This window comes from Hevea brasiliensis, chromosome 1, assembly GCF_030052815.1.
Source record: "Hevea brasiliensis isolate MT/VB/25A 57/8 chromosome 1, ASM3005281v1, whole genome shotgun sequence".
Taxonomy (NCBI): domain Eukaryota; kingdom Viridiplantae; phylum Streptophyta; class Magnoliopsida; order Malpighiales; family Euphorbiaceae; genus Hevea; species Hevea brasiliensis.
The window spans coordinates 112455539-112473143 of record NC_079493.1 but is presented as its reverse complement, the minus strand read 5'-3'; the positions used below and the strand labels follow the sequence as shown (position 1 = coordinate 112473143).

The following is a 17605-nucleotide window of genomic DNA, read 5'->3' as shown; positions in this document are numbered from 1 at the left end:
TTAATTAAAAATACTATTAAAACTTTGTATTAGCTTATCAACGATAATTAATGGAAGAAGATGTAAGAAGAGAAAATTAATTACAACAAACTATTAAGACACTCAATTAGAGACATACATCAAGTACATAGTAGAAAGGGTGCACAAGGGACACCGAAGCAAGCACTAGAGTTCTGATGAAAGGACCTTCTACTTTGTTTTGCTTCTCAGAAATTTTGCTGATCTTTGAATTTGTTTCCAGCCTTCAATGGAATATGGGCCTCCATGTAAGTGACGGTTTGCAAGGTTTCTGGTACTCCATTTGCTCGAATATGGCCAATTGCTTCAGTAGTAGGATTCCATACGACCAGCTGCCCTTTCCAAGTTGCAAGAAATAGCTCACCGTTACTTGAAAATCCCTATGGCTGGTTCCCATTTTCCGGGCATGCTATGGTGAATAATTTAGTCCAAGACTCTTTAACACCATATTCAAGCAATACCCACAACTCAACATGACTATCATCACAAAGGGGCAGAGCAAAACACTCATTTTTGGAAAAAGTTGTCTGCCAAGAAATGCGAGAATTGATAGCATCTGGTAGAGCTGTTGTTTTGATAGCCTCATTGCTCAATTCAAAAGAAACAATTTCATACTGCCAATTATCGCCTTGTGCCCACCAATGAAATGTACCATTTGCACCCGTATGACCTCTACCATAATAATAAATATCATCATATTTATAGGAAGGCAAGCGCCAAGAATTCAAATTGACATCAACTTTTCTCCATGTGTCATCCTTCAGGTTATATATCTCGACCAAGTAACCCCACTGGGAATCAAGAGATACATATTCAAAAATCCTGAGTACTTTGCAATCACTAGTGTAAGTATGTAACTTTTGTAGTGTAGTTGTGGGAATCAATTGTAAATAGAGAAATGTTTTTGGTGTAAGCTGGAATGAGCTGTGAGTCTGTTAGGAGATTTTTTTTTTCTGCCCAACACGTCAGCTTGCGTGCTGTTAGCGTGTGTAGATATTTCTTTTACTTTTTTGTATATAAACGTCATTCTTGACAGATATGAAAAATGTCTCTTCCCATTTCCTCTCATTTCTAGCTATGTTTTACTTTGCAATTCTTCCTCAGTTTCTGCATGGTATCAGAGCCTGAAGGCTGTGATTCTTTGTTCTTGTTACTTTGCCTATTTTTCTGCCTGAAGGCTGTGATTCTTTGTTCTTGTTACTTTGCCTGTTTTTCTGCAAATTCCTTTGTATACTCTGCAATATGAGTTTGATAGATGAGACATCAGGGGTGAAAAGTGAGATAGGAGTTGAAGGTCAAAATAGCCTTACCAGCGATCCGTTGTATTTGCAAAACTCAGATCATCCTAGTCTCATTCTGGTAAGCACACTATTGACTGGTCATAATTACCTTTCATGGAGTAGATCTATGGTGATAGCTCTTAGAGCTAAAGATAAGTTGAGTTTTATTAATGGGAAATGTGTTAAGCCTGCTGCTGACTCACCTTCCTTTGAGAGATGGTTAAGGGTAGATAGTATGGTTGTTTCTTGGATTTTGAATGCTATATCAAAAGAAATTGTTGAAGCTTTTTTGTATACTAATTCTGCTCAAGAACTTTGGGAAGAATTACAACAGCGTTTTGGGCAAAGTAATGGTCCATTGTTGTTTCAAATCAAAAGAGATATATGTGGATTTACTCAAAACAATTTACTTGTGAGTGTCTATTTTACTAAGCTGAAGAAAATGTGGGATGAACTAACCTGTTTACGTCCTTTTCCTACATGCACATGTGGTGTTTGTAAATGTGGTTCAACAAAAGCTATTGCAGATATAGACAATGAAGATAGACTTATACAATTCTTGATGGGACTTAATGAAAATTATGAACATGTAAAGAATCAAATACTATTGATGGATCCACTTCCTAATGTTCAAAAGGATTACTCTATGATACAAAAGGTTGAGAAAAATAGAGAGGTGCAGAATACTACAGTTGAATCCAGTGAGAATACTGCTATTATGTTAGCTAAAATGCAGAACTATAAGAAGGTTTTTTCTAAGGATGGTGGACCAAGTGGTGGATATAAACCTTCATTCAAAAAAAAGGATTATGGAAAGAAAGATGATAGATTCTGTACTCATTGTAATGTTGGGGGTCATGTTAAAGAATCATGTTTCAGATTATTTGGCTATCCAGAATGGTACAAGGATTTTAAGCAGAGGAAGGGTAGGCAGCAATTCAGTATCACAGCTAATATGGTTGATACCCCCATGAGTGATACCTCTCAGAATGCATATGAGGACTGGAATGCTGATGTTAATATCTCTACACTGGCAAGTGAAGTCATGAAACTGATTAAGGGAAAGACTGTGGAAAATGAGCCAATCAGTGTCAACACAGCTGATTTTGCAGGTGAAATATTTAATAGTTGTCATGTTGGTATGAATTCTAAGCACAATAGTACTTGGATTATAGATACAGGTGCAACTAACCATATGTGTTCCACTATTCACTCTTTTGACTATACGACCTTATTGTCACACCTAAAAACTGTTAACCTACCTGATGGTTCATCCCAATATGTCACATACATTGGCACTATTACCTTAACTCCAAAGTTGATACTCATTAATGTTTTATTTTTACCAAATTTTAAATGTAATCTTTTATCTGTCAGTACACTTGCTAGAACATCAAATATCTCAGTAACCTTTCTCCATGATAAGTGCCTATTGCAGGATATGCAGAGTGATGAAGTCATTGCTATGGGGCAAGCTAGAGCTGGACTATATTACCTTGATGTCAATTCCAACTCTGGTCAAGTTTATGCTACTACTTGTAATAAATCTTCTGCTATTGAGTCATTTGTCATGCTTTGGCACTCTAGACTAGGTCATGTCTCTTGTTCCAAGTTGAGCCACATTACGGTATTAAATATGAGTTCCAACAAAATACCTATTTGTACTGTTCGTCCTTTGTCCAAACAGCAACGAAAACCTTTTCCCATTAGTAATATCAGTACTTCTGCTGTTTTTGAGCTCACTCATCTTGATGTTTGGGATCCCTATAGGGTACCTTCTTTGACTGGAGTAATTTTTATGGTGACTATAGTAGATGATTTCAGCAGATATACATGGACTTACATGATTGCAGCTAAGACTCAAGTACCATCTGTCATTCTTAATTTTTTGCATATGGTTCGCATCGATTATAACAAGTTAGTAAAGAGAGTAAGAACTGATAATGGGACTGAGTTCATTAGCCAAAAGAGTACTGAAATTTTCAATTCCAAAGGAATATTACATCAGAGGTCTTGTGTTTATAGTCCACAGCAGAATGGTGTTGTTGAAAGGAAGCATAAACACCTCTTGCAAGTAGCTAGATCCATCATGTTTCAAGCTAATTTTCCAATCAAATTCTGGTCTGAATCTATACTTGCAGCAACGCACATAATTAACAGACTACCTACCAAAATTTTAAAATGGAAGTCCCCTTTTGAAGTTCTTTTCAACACTCAACCAAATTACAACTACTTCAGAGTAATAGGATGTCTTTGTTATGCCACCAACCTCACTCCTCATAAACACAAGTTTGCTCCAAAAGCTATACCTTCAGTTCTTATTGGCTATGCTCCACAGCACAAAGGGTATAAACTCTATGATCTTAATTCAAACCATCTTTATATTTCAAGGGATGTTGTTTTCGATGAATCCATCTTTCCTTTTAGAAATACTAAGCATTCAGTTTCTTCTTTTTCTCTTCCACTTCCCATATTTTCTACACAAGACTTACATTTTCCTCTAGTCAACACTTCTTCTAATTCACAAGCCAGTCCTTTTAATTCTTCACTCTCAGGTTCTAATCTTCCCCTAACACAGTCACCAACCATATCCCCAGAATTAACCTTAAAAGAGTCTTTCTGTCCTTCTTCACATGTTTCACCTATTTCTAGCCCCACATCACCTCATGTTCAACTCAGACGTAGTACTAGGACCATTTCTAAACCTGCTTGGCTTCAAGATTTTGTAGCTCATGTCCAGCAGCCTTCTTTTGTGTCTCATAGCATTGACACTGACTGCATTCCAGCAGAAACACCAGGTATGCCATCCTTCTTTATTAAATTCAATCCTTCTTACCTTGAATTTGTTGCTAATGTATCTAAAATCCCAGAACCTAGTTCTTATAATCATGCTAAACATGACAAAAATTGGATATTAGCTATGCAAAAGGAGTTGGATGCACTGGAAGCTAATAATACCTGGCAGCTAACTACCTTGCCACCTGGAAAGAAGCCTATCGGATGCAAATGGGTATACAAAGTGAAATACTTGGCTAATGGACAAGTTGATAGATACAAGGCAAGACTTGTAGCTAAGGGATATAATCAATTGTTGGGGTTGGACTATACTGAAAGTTTCTCGCCAGTTGCTAAACTTGTTACTGTGAGGATTTTTCTAGCTCTAGCAGCAGCTAAAGATTGGCCCTTACACCAGCTTGACATTAATAATGCTTTTCTGCATGGCTTTATTGAAGAAGAGTTATACATGATTCCTCCAGAAGGTTATAATAAGGCTTTACCAGGTCAAGTATGCAAGCTTACTAAGTCTTTGTATGGGTTAAAATAGGCAAGAAGGCAATGGAACAAAGAATTTACTACTAAGCTTCAAGGTTTTGGTTTTGTTCAATCATCCTATGATTGTTGTCTCTTTCTCAAAGGCACTGGATTGTCTTTTGTTGCTCTATTAGTTTATGTTGATGATGTTCTGATTACTAGAGCTGCTGAATCTCTTATCTTACAAGTCAAACAGTTTCTTCATGATCAATTTACTATTAAAGACTTGGGTTATGCCAAGTTCTTCCTTGGGCTTGAAATTGCAAGATCATCTTCAGGGATGTATTTGAATCAAAGAAAATATATTGTTGATATTATTCATGATGCTGGTCTTCAAGATGCTAAACCAGCCCCTTCGCTAATGGTTCAAGGATGCAAGCTAACACCAGATATGGGAAATCCTTTACCTAATCCAGATTCTTATCGCAGACTTGTGGGGCGATTACTTTACTTAGGGTTAACAAGACCTGATATTACATACTCTGTTCAACAATTGAGTCAGTATATGCAATTGCCTTGTCAACCTCATTTTGATGCAGCGTTACATGTTCTTAAATATCTTAAAGGGTGTCCAAGCAAAGGCATATTTTAGCCACAGTCCAACTCTCTCCAGTTATCTGCATTCTGTGATGCTGATTGGGCAACATTCCCTACTACCTGTAAATCAATTTCAGGTTATTGTATATTTCTGGGGTCCTCCCTCATATCCTGGAAATCTAAAAAGCAAACCACTGTGAGCTGCTCTTCAGCAGAAGCAGAATATCGCAGCATGGCTACTATAGTTTGTGAACTCCAGTGGATTACTTATATTTTAAAAGACTTGCAGGTTCCTATTGCTTTGCCCATTCCTTTGCGCTGTGATAATCAGGCAGCCCTTCACATAGCCGCAAATCCTGTTTTTCACGAGCGCACTAAGCATCTTGATATTGATTGCCATATTATTCGAAATAAATTAGCTACTGGGTTCATTTCCAGTGCACATATTAATTCTAAACACCAGTTAGCTGATTTGTTTACCAAGCCTCTTTGTAATCAAGCATTTAGTTTCTTATTGTCCAAGATGGGGTTGGTTGATTTCTCTCCAACTCCATCTTGAGGGGGGGATGTAAGTATGTAACTTTTGTAGTGTAGTTGTGGGAATCAATTGTAAATAGAGAAATGTTTTTTGTGTAAGCTGGAATGAGCTGTGAGTCTGTTAGGAGATTTTTTTTTCTGCCCAATACGTCAGCTTGCGTGCTGTTAGCGTGTGTAGATATTTCTTTTACTTTTTTGTATATAAACATCATTCTTGACAGATATGAAAAATGTCTCTTCCCATTTCCTCTCATTTCTAGCTATGTTTTACTTTGCAATTCTTCCTCAGTTTCTGCAACTAGTTCTTGCTTCAAACCCAAATTCTATTATTTCCAATGAAATAGAAGGGTCAGGAGGATGCGGAATATTGGATTGAGGTAGGATCTTAGTTTCGGTGGTTGTAGGGTTCAAAGAACAATATTACTCTCATATTTATAAATGTCATCCCATTCATATAGCAAATGCTCGAAGTAATATACATCACGAAGACAAATTAAGCCATTGCAGCAAGAACCCACAATGTCAATAAATGAACATTTTTCAATTATATCTTTTGGATATGGTATCTCCTGAGGAGCAGACATGTCAAATGTATCACAGGGAAGGAAGGAAAAAACAAAATCCTGGGCGTCAAAATCCTGACGTTGAACAATGACAGGGAGATTGGCATTCAAATCTTCAGAAGCAGAATCAGAGAGTAGATTTTTATATATAAAATTTGGATCAGAAAAGAGAGCACACCAAGATTTACAAACGCTCCTGAATCTGAAGAGACAAATGACAGGTAATCTGAATAAGATGTTAAGTACCAAATCTTTAGGCAGAACCATGGTAGATAGCTAGAAGAAGAGAGAATTTTAGAAGAATTCCCACTTCTCACTAGATATATAAATTGAGACGCGTGAACTCTTAGCCACTAAGACATCCTATGTGGAAACTTCCAGTTGTATACGAATTGTTTTTTTTACCAATTCTATCAGGCTGCCATATTCGTCCGCCTGAAAGAAAAGCATACGTGGCATCCAAAGAAAAACAAAAATCAATCAAATATCTAAATTAGCTCGAGCCAAAACGCATCGTTTTTCGATTCCAGTGCTGATCTGATCTGAGCGATGTGGAGGGAGGATTGGGTGCAGATCGTCGTGACTAGAAGCAAGAGTCTGGAATGTGTACCGTACATTATAGATATCGCAAGAGAGCTGCTTGTGAAGTAGCTGAGACGTCCAAATCTCGCACATGAAGAAGCTAGAGGAAGCTGTAGCGGAGAAGGAGGAGGTTTTGAAAGAGAAGGAGAGAATATCCGCGGAATTGGTTGAAGCACAGAGATGAGACTGGGAAGCAATTTCATGATGCAGACAGATTGCAATCACAGATTGAAAGCTGCAGGCTTATGCTAGTGACCGGAATTTAGAACATGTTCTGCAAAAGTGGAAAATAATTTAGGTGAAATCTGCCAAAACGCACCGTTACCTTTGTTTGGGTTGAAGGAAATGTTAGGATTGAGGGAGACGAAGGGAAAGAAAAGAAAAGAAACTGGGTTGTAAGGTAACGAGAAAACTATTTTTATTTCTATATCCTTTTAATTTATCCTTTTTTCCTCCTTTTCCAAAAATAAAAGATAAAGAAAATTTACTATTTGACTTGTGACTGATATTACAATTTAATCTCTATATCTTGAAAATTAAATAATTTAGTCTCTTATTTATGCTTCCGTCAAAATCAGAGGTTCTTCTATTCAATATTGTCATTAGTTTAAATGAAAAGATAAATATAAATTTTATTCGGATAAATTTCAACAACTGTCCCTGAACTTATATAGTTTTAACATTACAGTCCTTTAACTTTAAAATGTAATATAAAATCTCCTAAACTTTTAAATTTTACACAGTAAAATCCCTCTGACTTTCAATTACTGATTTTTCAATTAAAAACTGATGTAAATAGCTCCCGCATGGCACTTAGTCAATATTTCTCTCTCCTCTCTTTATACAAAGTGTAAAATTATTCTCTTTAGGCATGAAAAATTATTCTGTCTATAGAGAGGAAAATAATTTAATTTACATATAGCTTGAGAGAGAAAAGAGAAATACTGACCAAGGTCCATGATGGAACTGTCTAGATCAGCGTCTAACTGAAAAACTGATAATTGGATGTTAGAGGGATTTTACTGTACAAAATTTAAAAGTTGATGGGGTTTTATGTTACATTTTTAAGTTGATGGGGTTTTATGTTACATTTTTAAGTTGATGGACTGTAATGTTACAACTAGATAAGTTCATGGATAGTTATCAAAATTTATCCCATTTTATTCATTAAAGAAAATTTATTATTTGACCTTTGACTTTTTCATCGATATTACGATTTAGTCTCTATATTTTAGAAACTGAATGATTTAGTCTTTCACCTATGTTTCCCTTCAATTAAAATTAACTATTATATAAAAAAAAATTAATCTTTCTTTTCTATAAAAAGAATTGAAGAAAAAAATTTAATAAGGACAAAGTTAATAAGAAAAAAAAAACAAATTCGAATAATTTCAACAATTATCAAATACAGGGACTGAAAGGTCTAATTTTTAAAATCTAGGGACCAAGTTGTAATATTAATCAAAATTTAGGAATCAAATAGTAAATTTTTCTTAATTGAATAACGAGTATATTTGTCTTTTTACTTAAAGTAATAGCAATATTAGATGGAAGAACCCCTGATTTTGATAGAAGCATAACTGAGGAACTAAATCGTTCAATTTTCAAAATATAAGGACAAAATTGTAATATCTATCAAAACCCAAGAACCAAATAGTAAATTACCTAATTACCTTTCCATTAATTTAATTCTTCCCAAATATGAAATTTTTTTATTTTAATCCTTCTTACTCTTCTCATTTCTTACCATTTCTTATCTTTCAATTACTTACTCTTTCCACACCCTACCTAAACAGGCTCTAACAAGAATCCAAAAAAAGGGTTAAAGTAATATTTTCTATTTTCTTTCAGCTGTTCAAATTATTCACTAAATATAATTGATTTTTTTTTTAAACAAACAGAACAAGATTCACATATTAAGAGAATCAAAATGCAATATATCATGTAAGAAAGGTAGAGGAGGATAACTCTAGTCAATCTCGGCATTCATAGAAACAACAGGTATAGCTATAATAGATTATTTATTAGATATAAAAATATTAAAATAATTAAAGAAATATTAAAATTACATATACTCATAAATTATGCAGAAAAATATTAGTTTATGAAAATATGATCACATGAGTTATAATATTATATTAAATCATTAAATTTTTTTGTAAAATCTTAAATATTTTATTGTGTAAAATTTTATAACTTTAATTAAAATTAGTGGTTTTAAATTCTACAAATGGGCGTAAATAATAGAGCAGATCAAGATTAAAATGATGTTCAATAATATTAGTTGTTCTAGTAATTGTTAAATATTAACCATTAATCGTTAGTTATTTATATAGTGATTTAAAATAAAAGTATTTATATAAATAATTATTGGATTAACTGCTAGATATAAAAATAGTGGTATTATCTTTTTTATCCTAGTCAAAATACTATCTCAACCTCTGAAATATAGGAGGGGTAGTATTTCATGAACCACTCCTTCAACCTATAAATATTATTCCATCAAATAGTATAACTAAGAGAGATAGTATTTTGACTAAAGTCAAAATATTAAATGTTACATTAAAAGCTACTGTCGAATAGAGTCTTAGTGAAAAAGGCATGGAGTCTATGTTGGGGGTATCTTTGAGAGATGACAATACTCAACTTTGTTTCCCAAGTTGGAGCTTCACATCCAAGTCAGTGAAGTGGATGAACTAGCAATTAAGAAACAATGGTTCTCAGGCGAGACAATTTTGGAGGCATACAGTCAATTCATAACAAGCAACAATTCAAACGTAATCAATCATATTATTTCGAGTTGGTAGTGTAATTTCATTAAATAGGCTTCCAATAAACCAAAAATAAATTGAAATTTTCAATGTGCATATGACTCTGATCTTCAGGAGTATTGCTTCCCGTCATTGCTAACATCTCCATATGTAAAATTAAAAGCCGAGCAAAGAAAAAGAAAAAGAAAAAAAAAAAAAAAAAACCCAGGATTGTCTGGTGCGCACGCCAAAGCATGCCTGAATAAAAATAATTTAACAGCACTATCTCATAACCATCAGGTTTCTCTGAGCATTCATGCTTAACAAAAGCAACTTATTCACGATGTAAAGCAACCCGGACCATAACACTTACACTAGCCAAGTTGCATAACATCCCTAAACAATAAACATGTCCCAAATAACCTGGGGGCGTAAAGCTATTCAATCGGCATTATCTGATTGAATTTTAAGAAAAAAAAAAAAAGAAAAATTATTATTTAGTCCCTATGTTTTAAGAAAATTAATTATTTGGTTCCTTTATTTTGAAAAAAAATACTATTTAGTAATTGTATTTTCCTTCTGTTAAACTATTTAGTCCCTTCGTCAAATTTTTCGTTATTCAAGCTATTCAAATTACTATCTAGTACCTCTGTTTTAAGGAAACTAATTAGTCGATTTTTATGTTTTGAAAAACACTACTATTTAGTTTTTCTATTTTAGTGAAACTAAATAGTTGGTCCATATATTTTGAAAAATATATTATTAGATAAAAATAGAAGTTTTACTATGTGAAGGGTAAATTTGAATTTACATTTTTTTTAATTTTTAATTCTTTTGACATCATTTTTGTGTTTTCTCTGTTAGAAAATAATTTTCCTTGATTGCTTATAAATTTAAAAAAATTGATTAACATTTTTATATAGACAGCTTGTACCGTTTTTTATCAATAGATGAAAAAAAAGAGAGAATGAGAGGGAGAAGGGTGCGGCTGTTGAGGAGAAGAAACATGGAGAGAGAGTAATAAGGAAAGATAAGAGAGAAATAAATGGAAGAGTATTAAAATAGTTTAGGCATAAAAAATAAAATTTGTACTTAATAGTTATCGGAGCAAATTACAATGACTAACTAATGTATATTTTCCAAAATATAAAGGCTAACTAATTAGTTTCACTAAAATAGAGGAACTAAATAGTAGTTTGATCAGTATTAACTAATGGAAGAATTGACCGAAGGACTAATAGTCTAATAGATGTAAAATATAGGGACTAAATAGTATATTTTTCAAAGTACAGGGACCAAGTAATTAATTTCATTAAAATACATGGACTAAGTAATAATTTAGTCAAACAAAAAATATTATGCCAACAAACCATTGTTCATAAGTACAAATCTCAGCTAATCAGTAACTTGTTCTCATCCAAAAAGGTACGTAAGCACCTCAGATTGCATGGTGCAGGTCCCTTGCGAATCAACCGAAGATATCGTAATGTGAACCATGGCATGGGCAAAACCAGCCTCCAAAATCTCCAGCATTTGGCAAAGGAATGCAACCCAAATGCGTGCAGACCCCCATGACAATGAGCCATTCGGTGTTCTTGACCCTCATTGCATCCGGCTGCGGATCACGAAGAGATGCCAACTCAATACTATTTGCCAGTTTCGCATCTTCTTCTATTCGATGCTTGATGAAAACAAGCTTTCCACGCCGCTTAACAATCACAGTGGTGCCTGATGAAAGCAGGCTTGCTTGGCTCAATGCCTGAGATATCAACCTCAGGGGAGGCAAGTGGAAGAACATCCTTACTAGCAGATGTGCTCAGCACAAACTTGAGGATAAGGAGACGGATCAATGAAGCATATACAAACTTGCCACTAAGTGAGGACAAAATATGCAAATGCTAGCTTGCTGGCCTGGGTCACCAGGGGGAAAAAGCTCATGGTTGTACTCATTATAAACTATCTTTGAAGTGGGGTTCTTAAGAGTTGCCACTATCGTTGGAAAATCTGAATAAATGTTGTCTTCATTTTTTAGAGTGTGATTTAGAAGTGAAGCCTGAAACCAAATATAGTCATTTCTTTTTTTAATCTTTTTTTTTTCTTTTACAATTGGAACATAACTTTTTTTTCCTTTTATTGTAATTATTTATAACACTTTTTTTAACTTTTTTATCTTATTATTTTTATTTTTCATTATTATTTTATAATAACATTTTATTTTTATTAAAATTTATAATATTATAAATAAACTAAATTTTTAAAAAATATTATATAAGAAGGTCAATGATAAGGAAATATATTATTATTATTATTATTATTATTATTATTATTATTATTATTATTATTATTATTATTATTATTATTATTATAAAATTTGATAAAACAATATAATTGATAAACCTTAATTATTTCTTCAATGAAAGTCACGGTTGTCATCACCACTATTTATATTTTATAGGACCTCCCAAATTCAATTTAATTTGTTAGACTATAAACCAGATGTGTTACAATAATTGTTAAGCTGGATATTTAAATTTTGGATAAATAATAATTTAGTCTTTAAAATTTCACAACACCTAGAACTTAATTCGTGTATTTTCAAAATCAATCAATTTAGTCTATGAGATTTTATTTTATCCATAATTTAGTCCTTAATACTTTGTTTTATTAATAATTTAGTACATATATTTTTAAAATATGGGTCCTATTAAATTAAAAAGTTTTAAATTTAAATTATTAAGATATGAATTAAATGCTTTAAGGTCCTTAAAAACTTTTGTTAATTACAAAATTATATATATATTTTATAAATTGATTCTAAAATATTGTAACTATATATAAATAAGCCCTTATAATTTTGAAAATTCTATTGATGGCATATATATATATATATATATATATATATATATATAGGGACTAACTTGGATAAATTTTGATAACCGCCCTGAACTTCTCTAATATAACATTATAGTCCTTCAACTTAAAAATGTAACATAAAACCTCTTCGACTTTTAAATTTTGCACAGTAAAATTCCTCTAACCTCTAATTGTCGGTTTTTCAGTTAGATGCTGACCTGAACAGTTCTAGCGTGAAGCTTAATCAATATTTCTCTTTTCTCTCTCAAGTTATGTGTAAATTGAATCCTTTTTCTCACTGTAAACATAATGATTTTTCAGGTGCAGAAAGAATAATTTTACAATTTGAATAAGAGAGGAGAGAGAAATATTGACTAAGAGCCTTGCGGGAGCTGTTCACATTAGTTTTCAACTGAAAAATCAGTAATTGAAAGTTAGAGGGATTTTACTATGCAAAATTTGAAAATTTAGGGGGTTTTATGTTACGTTTTAAAGTTTAAGGATTATAGTGTTACAGCCATATAAGTTCAGGGATAGTTATTGAAATTTACCCGAACTAACTTATAGGTTTATTAAAATATTAAGAACTAAATTACTTGGTTCTAAAACAACAAGGACTATTTTGTAGGTTTAATAAAATTTTAGATACTAAATTGCTAATAAAATAAAATAAAATCTCAAGGACTAAATTGTTTTTAGATTGAAAATAGAGTTAAGCTCATTGTGGTCATTTTTGTTGGAATTAACAGTAAATTAAATTGTAACAACCTAAATTTTTTTTAATAAATATTTTCTTTTATTAAGCTAATAATTTATTGATATTTTATTTATTGTTTTAAATTAATATTTTTACAATGGTATTTTTGATAAATGAATATTATTTTTACATGTATTCTTATTTTATTTGTTATTTGTATTATTATTATTATTATTATTATTATTATTATTATTATTATTATTATTGAAAATATATTTTCCTGATAAATTTAATTGAGATATTTTTACATTTATTAGTATGTTTCTATATATATAAGTAAAAGAGATAAATGAATGAAATGAAAAAGTAGTGATAGTGACAAGTGAGGACCTTGGGAAGTGTGTGTGTGCAGGAAATAGAAAAAAAAATTTGCAACTGCCTTTCTCTCTCTCTCTCTCTCTCTCTCTCTCTCTCTCTCCTAGACATCTCCCTCTCCCTCTCGTCACTCTCTTCGCACGCCGGCCCCCCCCCCCCTCCTCCTCCTTTTTTTTTGCAAATGCCGGCGAGACTCTGGCCACTAGCAGCGGTGCGAATTGAGCAATTTCCTCCTTTAACTAGAGCACAGGGGCAGCGACTTCCAGGCACGATTCTGGCTTCATCCAAAGTCCGATCAAGGTGTTTTTGGTGGCGTTAGAAATCTTATTCCGAGAGCTTTCTTTTAATACCAATTTTGCAGCAAATGATGGTTGGAGGAAAATGTTATGGAGGAGAGAAATTTTGAGTTTTTCAAGCTTTCCGATCAGATTTAGGACGATCCGATCATTAGATCGACGATCCGAGACCACCGATGAACTCAATGTAGTGAAACCTTCGAGACAGGACTAACCCTGCTCTGATCGGACACTATTTGAAAAAGACAATCATAGAACAGTTTAAATTGCTTGATAAGATTTTTTACTTTTTTCGATGCCTATAAGTTAAATATAATTATTTGATAATTAATAATAATTTTTGGGCTTCATTTAGGTACGATCGGATCGGTAATGCTGGTACCCGAGATTGAGTTTTTAACCTGGTGTGGATGTCTGGCGGGCTATCCCAGAAAGGAATCATGTTTACAACCATTTCTAGCATTTTTAGACGTTCCGAACGTATTTTAGTCAGCAGAATTTGCAAAGGTAGTCCCTAACTCAAATTGTGTAGTTTATTCCTTATTTAAGCTAGCTGATAAATCTATAAAATATTTCTGACTTAGTAAAATTAAATAAAATGACTTTTATCAATATAAGGACGATGTAGAGGACCTCTATGAATATTTTTATAATTTTTGAAGTGCTAAAAATAATTATTTGTACTGTAGAGGAGTTATTAAGGACCCAAGCTGAAGTGTAGAAGATTGAACCTATATTAGAATTCTTGTAGGCCTCGGATAGGCATTATAATTATCGTGGTGGGCCTGAGACCTTGTGTATTATTGTTGCTGAGTTTTCTTGTAGGAGGATAGGTCCCGTTGTAGGGAAAACTCTTCCAAAATTTCGGCAAGATCTTAGAAAATTATTCTTACTTCTTTGATTAGATTAATTAATTAATTTTGTCAGTAAATTTGATAGAGGTCAATGTGTCTATTTAGGTAATCAGTGCCAACTGGCCTTTCTTCTCCTTCCAATCAGACCAGCTGCAATCGGGTCGATCAGCCTATGAGTTAGATATTGATTTTTTTTACAATTTTAATATTAATTATATATCTGGCGTATTTATATAATTTATAAATATATAATTATGCACATTTATAGTTAATATATTAGGAGCGTTTTGATTGCTGCATATTTAATTATCATTATTTATTTGTAATTGCCGCCTTGATGATAATTTGGAGTTGTGTGGGTGTGTTGGCATGAGTATGGCGTGGATATGGATATGGGTAGGACGGGTAGTCGCTACTAGAACTTAACTCGCTGGGACCCAATCCTTATATATAGATAAATCCGAGTAAGTACGGCTTTGAGTTGATCTCGCTGGCCCTCGCACTTGGATTATTAAGCTAAAGTCCAGCTTGAGTTGACCTTGCTGGCATATATTAAATTAAGAGAGTTGTATAGAAGATCAACTCTCATATATATATATATATATATATATATATATATATATATATATATATTGATGTGATAAACTAGGTGTGTGAGTAGCTCCAAATTAACTTCTCGTACGAATATTGGGTGTATTATTTGTTATATATAATTGATTTGCATTTTATTGTAGGATTGCACTAGTTTTAGATAGTTATAGAAATTGCACCTATAATCAATATCTAAACTCTTTGAGTCGAACGCTCATTCTTGTTTAAATATTTTTTTCAGGTTGCAGGAGGAACGAGTTTATTTCTTCGAGTCTAACCTGTATTTTCCTTCCGCAAGTTATGCTATTTAGTTTAATAGTTTCTAGTATCTATTTATTTATTTATTTACTAATTTATTTGTTTAATAATTAAAACTTTGCTGTGACATTAGGTTATATATTTATGGTATTAATTAATGAAAAATTTTTATGATATTAAATAGTTTGTACATGATAGGTATCAGAGTTAAGCTAGGCTTTCCTAGTTTTGTTTCTAATGGTTATTGGGTTGGACTGACTCAAATAAAAATATAATATTGTATTTTATTTTATTCACATATTGGGCCTTAATTTTGGCTCTAGTTATGGATTTAGAAATTATGAGGCTTACTACAGGCCTTGGGGGCTTTATACAGCCCAGGTCCTAGTGTCTGTCTGGCCCGTGGAATCGAGTCATGACATAAATGAAATTCTAATAGCAGGGACTAAGTTAGAGGTCTTGTCAAATCTCTTGGCTTAATTGCTTAATTTTGAAATATAAGGACTAAGTTGTAAGTTCTATTAAATTTCAGGACTAAATTATAATTTACGCTTGAATTTTTAAGTAAAATGATAATTTAATGAGTTCATCATTAGCCATCTCATCCTAATTACCATGATTCATAGGATTTTTTTTAAGGATAAATTACTATTTAATTCATAAGTTATAATATATTTATAATTTAATTTTATATTTTTAGAAATATTTTATAGTCTTTCGCTCTGATTTCGTTTATTAGTTGATCTTTTCGTTCAAATTTTTTTATTAAATAATGAATTTTTTACATATCAAGAGGAAGAAATTTTTTTATACCTAATATATCTTTCAATCGTATTTATTTAATATAATTAAATAAGTTAACTCTCATTATAACATATTTATTTATTATAATTTATCTATTAAATATTAGAAAAAAGCTTTTGGTTTTGAATGGAATTTTTTTATTACAATTTTTTTTTATGGAAGATCCATTAGCTTTTTTTTTTTCTTTTTTGGTTTTTAATTTGTAATATAATTGTATTTTGTAATTATAAATAGAAAAATTCTTAATATTAGCAAATTAAATTTTATTCAATTAAGCTTAGATATTAATTAATAAATTAATATTTTCTAATAATTAAATTAAGTAATTATATTAAATATATAAGGCATTTTTGTCCCTTTAAAAGTTGGCCCTTCTCATTTATATTTTTCTACATACTCGTTTTTTTGTAAGACGTGTGTTGCGCATTATTATGCTTATTATAAAAATTCACAAATAATTATTTTTTATAAAATTTTCTACTATTTTTTATGTATTATATAATATTATTCTAGTATTATAAATATTATTTTTAATTATTTAAATTAAAATATTAATTTTAATGTCATTTTAATTAATTATATAAGCAAAAATATTTATCAATTTAAAATTATTTTTTTAATTGATCTTATTTTTAGGAAAGTTATGTGTTATATTATTAACATATAATATTAGTTAAGTTATAAACTTAAATGTAATATTAAAAAAATAATAATTAATTTGAAAAACATAAATAGGCAAAAATGTTTAAAAATTAAAATAAACTAATAATAAACGTAAATTAGTTCATTGAATTTAATTGATTTAAAATCTATTATTTTATTTTTTAAAATAATTTTTATTTGCATATAATTTATTTTAATTTTTTATATTTAAAACAATGTTAACTTGTATAATAAAATTGCATATCTAAATTAATGTAAAAGAAAATAAAATAATTTCAGAAATAAATTTTTATTAGTTTATTGTATTATAATCATAAAATTTTCATTTTTATTATATTAATATCTTAAAATTATATATATATATATATATATATATATATATATATATATATATATATATATATATATATATATATTAATTAGGTTTCTAATTCTAAATTAAAAATTATAATAAATTTTAAAAAAATAAAACTTACAAAAGAAAAATATAAATTTATATTATTAATATTTATAAAAATATTTTTATTAGTTAAAAAAGTTGATTCCTCATTCGTACTTTTATATATATATATATATATATTATACTACACCATATGTCTTATATATTTAAATTTTAATTATATTAAAATTATATT

General features: G+C 31.0%; 2 pseudogenes; both read right to left on the bottom strand.

The window, feature by feature from the left end:
- Nucleotides 1–7245, bottom strand: LOC110646724 (F-box/kelch-repeat protein At3g06240-like; annotated as a pseudogene).
- A 3725-nt stretch (nucleotides 7246–10970) lies between these two features.
- LOC110646725 (cytochrome b-c1 complex subunit Rieske-4, mitochondrial-like) overlaps nucleotides 10971–17605 on the bottom strand; it is a 33979-nt pseudogene continuing 27344 nt past the window's right edge.